The 5811-nt window shown below is 37.4% G+C and overlaps 1 pseudogene; it reads right to left on the bottom strand.

Moving 5' to 3' along the window:
* Positions 1–2897: 2897 nt before the first annotated feature.
* Positions 2898–4984, bottom strand: LOC129351277 (tripartite motif-containing protein 16-like; annotated as a pseudogene).
* Between the last annotated feature and the right edge of the window lie 827 nt (positions 4985–5811).

Genomic DNA, 5811 nt, shown 5'->3' on the forward strand with positions numbered 1-5811 from the left:
TTTCAACACTTTTCTACGTGCTCTAAAGCCATTTATTTCTAGTATTTAAATTATATTTTTATGATTGAAAGCAATTACATTACTTAAAATCACCTCTTAAAATATTGCTGTGCTTCTTTTTTCTTGTAAGGGTTTTCTTTTTCATGATTTTCTCAAAAGAAACTCATGTTCCATCAATTACAGCAAATTATCCAGATCCCACAGCAGCCCAGACCATCATACTGCCACTACCGTGTTTTATTTTCACTGTGATGCTCCCTTTCCGAAATACGGTTTAACATCAGATTTAATTATTTTATTTTTTTCATAACTTCATTAAATTATTTTTAGCCAGGTCAGGCCTTGACATGAACTCTTTCCTGCACTGAGGGCAGATGGATTCTCCTCTCATCGTCTCATCCCAGTGGTCATTAATACAGTTCATACAGATGCTGTGACCACAGGGAATAGACACCGGATCCTTCAGTTGATCCCGAGAGATCGAACAAAATCCACGTGACTTCCTGGTTGTGCCATTTCAATTCAGTGTCTGAGAAGTGTCTTAAAGGTTTCCAATAAAAAGTCAGTTTTCTTCCTCTTCCACAGGCTTTGTCAATCTCTTTATTTAAATCAGAGTTTTTCCCTAAACTCGACTTGTCAGACTAGTGTGACTTGTCCACCTGTTGTTACTTGTCTGTCTAAAGAAATAGTTTTTTTTAGCCTTGATTTAAAGATTTTTGCAGTTTCTGGGGCAAATAAACTGAATGCTTTTTCTCTGTGTTCTTATTCTGGGGATGCAGAGCAGACTTGACTCAGAAGATCTGAAAGCTAAATATGACAACTTGACTTTAAAGTAATTTAGTGGTAAATCATTCAGTGATAACTGACCTTTGTCCTTTAATCCTAAAAATGTTCTTCAGAGGATAGAAGGCCGTCTTTGTAACTGTCTTTATATGACTGGAGATTCAGGTCAGAGTTCATCACTGCAAACAGATTGAGGTCTGGTCACTGTAATAACTGAATCTTACGCTTCATGTTTTCTTCTTTAGGCCCCAAGATGATTTCATTAGTTTTGTTTAAATGGTTGGATGGGTTCAGAGTCACCTGGTGACATCATCATTTTGAGCTGTGTATTTTCTCCGTAGTTATGGTAACAAAACTTATCTCTTGTTATAACCTGAGTTAATGGGGACATATATATATATATATATATATGTTGACTAGGAGGGGTTCTGGGAGTGAACCTGGGAGTATCCCGCATGTGGTTTCTATTTGTTCTCTATTGAAACTAATAAATTCCTCTCCGGTCAAGTTTAATTACTTTACCAGAGTCCAATCCAGCTAAGCAATTGCTTTGTCATGGTCAACAATGTCAAATGCTGCACTGAGATCCAACAAAACCAGCACTGTGGTTCTTCCACAGTCGGTGTTTATATGGATGTCGTTGAATGCTTTGACTAGGACAGTCTTAGTACTGTGGACTGAAATCGGACTGAAAGGTGTCAAATCAATTGGTCATTGATAAACCATTTATCTATTGAAAAAACAACTTTTTCAATTATTTTGCTGATGAATGGAAGGTTGGAGATCAGCATGTGGTTCTACATTAATGATTTGTCCAAATTGTTCTTTTTTTTTCTTTTAGTGGTTCTGTTTTTAAAGCCTCGGGGGAAACACCTCATCTCAGGGTTGAGATTTACTATTTGTATCGGATCAGAAGCAACGACAGGCACATATTCTTAACTAGAGCTGTGGGTTGGATATCAAGACAGCAGGAGCAGAAGTACCTTTTATTTCTCAGTTTTTGTGCTTGAGTTGGTAGAATTGTCATATTGTCTACATTTACTTTAATAGGACATGGAATTCGAACTGGACTTGATAACATGAACATGACAGCTCATGTAATTATGAACTGTGTATTTATTTATTATTTAGTATTTAAGCACTTCTGGACTTTTTATATTTATTGAATGTAATGATTGACAGTATTGGTGTTTCCATAAAGCCTACACGTATTACTGTTTGATGGTCAGTCCACCATCACAACAAAGTAAAATTCAGTTTACAGATTTTTAACCAGGCAGAAAAGAACATTTCTAAAGATTATTTCTCAGTATTTTAAAATTTTTTATCTAAAGTTGTTTTTAACCATCTTTGTAATTTTTGTATTTGTTGTAGAATTATGTGGGAAGAAATTCATTTAATACAATTTAAATGAATATTGTAATATCACACAATGTGGAGAAAGTGAAGCACTGTTAATATTTACTGGATGCAGAGTATTTTTCTCATGTTGAATAAACCTTTCAGCCTTTCCGCTTAATTTCCCAAAAGCTATTAAAACTCTACATTGAACATTTTAAATTCAGATTTATTTTTTTCTGTTTAAAATAGGCTGATCTTTTACTATGTGATTGGAATACTGAACTTTTTCATCATAATTTTGTCTAAGAAGTTTAAAATCAATCACTTTGACACTGACAGAAAGCAAAACGACTTTTATTTTTGGTTCAATATCTGATTACTACAAACAATCATACAGAAACATTCATTAATTTCATTATGGAAATTAATAAAATTTATTTTCACTCAAACACCCAATTTTGAAGAAGAAAATATATTTGGATAAACAAACACCCAGATCAATAATAAGAAAAAGAAAACTGTTTTAAATTAATTAATATACCAATATTCAAGGTGTAATTCACCATTTGATCACATCAAATAAAACACAACTTATAAAACGATGCCTCATATTTCTGCGGTTTGCATGGTTCTGAAACATAAATGAAAAACAGCTCCAGAAATGTCACTGTGTGCCCTATTAACAATGCCCTGCTATGAGTTAAAATAATAAAAAAAAAAACATAAAATATACAAGTTTATTATGAACAAATTCAAGATGGAAATTTATTACTGTGAAATATAATTAAAACCATGTTATGCATGATTTTATTTACATTTCTACTTGCCACGCCATTGATTCACAACCCCAGTATTTTCATCTTCCAGAGTCAGTATTTAATCAGTTTAACCAGGAATTATTTGGAAAGTTGGTCACAATTATTTGCTTGTAAAAGTCGGCAAGTAAAGTGACAAAATTTAGCTTGTAATTCTAAAAAAGTTCCTGTTTACAACTTGATAAACTGCTCAACATTTGAAATAATAAAGTGTTAAGATAATCTAAACCAAAGCTATAAACTGAGCTTCAGTAATTACTTTGTTTTACTTTAATAAACTCTGCACTGGTTCCTGTTGAACGCGAAAGCCAAATCCCAGCATGTAGCGGCTGAGTGAATGTGGTCTCGACTTCATGGAGGAGAGTCATCTCAGATCCATAGACTTCGTAGAAAGACAGAATACCTGCTCTGTGATCGAGGTACACTCCTACTCTGGAGGAACAGGGGAATGTGACAGGAATATCCACATTATCATCATCACCATAAAACGTATAATTATCTGACTGGCAACACAATGACCATGAGTTCTCATTCAAACCAAAGGAACTCTCGTCTGTGTCCCCTGTTCTTTCTATATCCTTGTAAGCCAGGGCTATTTCAACTGACCTCCCTGTCCACTCGACCTCAAAGTACCAACGTCCAGTCAGGCGTGATTTACTCAGTACCTGCCACCTTCTAGTGAATCTGTCTTCATGATCTTCATAATATTGATTTTCATTGGTCATTGTTACTTTTCTGTTGCCTTCAGATAATTTCAGAAATTTGTGTGCAGTGTTTGGATTCAGTGTGACTTTCTTTGAATACTTCAAAAAGTCCTCTCTGGTCATTGGTTCTGATGGTTGTGGTAAAACCTCTGGTTTAGCGGCTGTAGGTGAGGGACTTTTTGATTTCTCTCTAAAGTTATCCTCTATTTTTTCTTCTGTCTTTGGTTGTGGATCCGACAGTAAAGCATCCACTTGAGTGATCTTCAGTTTGATGTTTGTCCATGGATTTCCTCTCAGGATGTCCTGTAGCTTGTCTCTGAGCTCTGACACAGCTGCTGTCACGTCCTCAAAGTGTCTCAGAGGACGGATGTTGATGCTGGATGATCCTGTAGACTCACTGAGTGCTGGCAGTGAGGGGTAGTTGAGGAGAAACTGGTTGTGATCCTCTGTGTGAGAGCTGCTCCAGCTCAGCGTCTTTCCTCTTCAGCTCAGTGATCTCCTGCTGCAGCTTCTCCTGAACATCTTTGACTCGACTCACTTCAGTTTCTTGCTGGGATCTGATCTGCTGCTTCACTTTAGAGCTTCTTTCCTGGAGGAGACCGATCAGCTCAGTGAAGATCTTCTCACTGTCCTCCACTGCTTTATCAGCAGAGACATTGATGGCCTCCACCTCCTGTTGAAGCAGCTTCACATCTTTCTCTTGGTCCTGGATTCTCTGATGGATTTGTTGTCGACTCTCCTGGAGCTTCTTCTGCTTCTCATCCATTTCTGCTGCAGCTGGGACTGTTTCATGGCCTTTATGTTCATCCATAGTGCAGAGATAACAGATACACAGCTGATCAGTACGACAGAAGATCTTCATCACCTCATCATGACGAGAGCAGATGTTCTCCTGGAGGTTCTTGGAGGGATTCACTAGTTTGTGTTTCTTTAATCCAGGTACGTCATAGTGAGGTTGTAGATGATTCTCACAATATGAAGCTGGACAGGATAAGCAGGACTTGACAGCTTTCATCTTCCTCCCAGTGCAGAAATCACAAGCCACATCTTCAGGTCCCACACAGCCGTCATCATCAGCAGCAGATTGTGATACAGTCTTCCTCATATCCTCCACCAACTCTGCTAACATGGTGTTTTCACCAGATCAGGCCTCGGTGTGAACTGCTGCCTGCACTGAGGGCAGCTGTGGATTCCTTTCTTGTCTTCATCATCCCAAAAGCTTCCAATACAGTTCATGCAGTAGTTGTGTCCACAAGAAATTGTCACTGGATTTTTCAGCAGATCCAAGCAGATCGAACAGGAGAATTTAACAGAATCCATCTGATATTCTTGCTGTGCCATTTCTCCTCTGGTGAGCAGTTATGGTGTGTTAGGTTTCGTTTCCCCGGAAGCAAATTTGCTGCGCAGCAGGTCTGTAACGTGTCAGTACGTAAAAGGGCAGTAACCAGGAAAAGCAAACAATTTTTAGCCACACCAATAGAAAAGATGATGGAAGGTTTCCTCCTCCTGCATCAAAAACTCCTCCCTTTTCTCAGAGGCAGAAAAGGGACTTCCTCTTCTGGGAAATCTGTTTTGTGGTTTACTAATTCAGCTTCATCTTGTATAACCATGTTTTTTGGGTTACATAGGCTCCATCCTTTCATTATTTTTGTGAGAAATCTGTTAATTACTAAAATATGTCCCCAGTCATGATAAATATTCTGTTTTGTTTTATTGCGAAATACCATATATGACAACCATTGGAAAAAGTCAAGTTTTTATACATTTTCAGTCATTTATTAGTGCAACTCCATACAAAGATGCATGTATTTATCGTAAACATATGAATGTTTGCATGTACAAATCATGGGTCTTAAAATTTATGTCCAGTCCTTTGCTTCCACCTAGTGTTCATTGTTCGGTACTGCCAATGACCTGATATAAGACGTAGTGAGATAAAAGGATGAGCCATTTCCAGATATGTAAATATCTGGTCTTGACTGTAAGTGATTCAACTACATAAGTAAAGAAGCAGCTGCTGTACAATCATTGTTTTTGTTAAAATAAAACTCTTGATCTGTCTTTGCTACCTGCTGTGAGACAGTTTTGCCTCTTTATCTTTCAGTTGCAGCATTTTGTATTAGTGTGTATTAGGGGAAGTCCGTTGTGCAAGGATGAGTAGGAATGTT

The sequence above is a fragment of the Poeciliopsis prolifica genome, unplaced genomic scaffold, assembly GCF_027474105.1.
Source record: "Poeciliopsis prolifica strain line A6 unplaced genomic scaffold, Auburn_PproV2 SCAFFOLD066, whole genome shotgun sequence".
Lineage (NCBI taxonomy): Eukaryota > Metazoa > Chordata > Actinopteri > Cyprinodontiformes > Poeciliidae > Poeciliopsis > Poeciliopsis prolifica.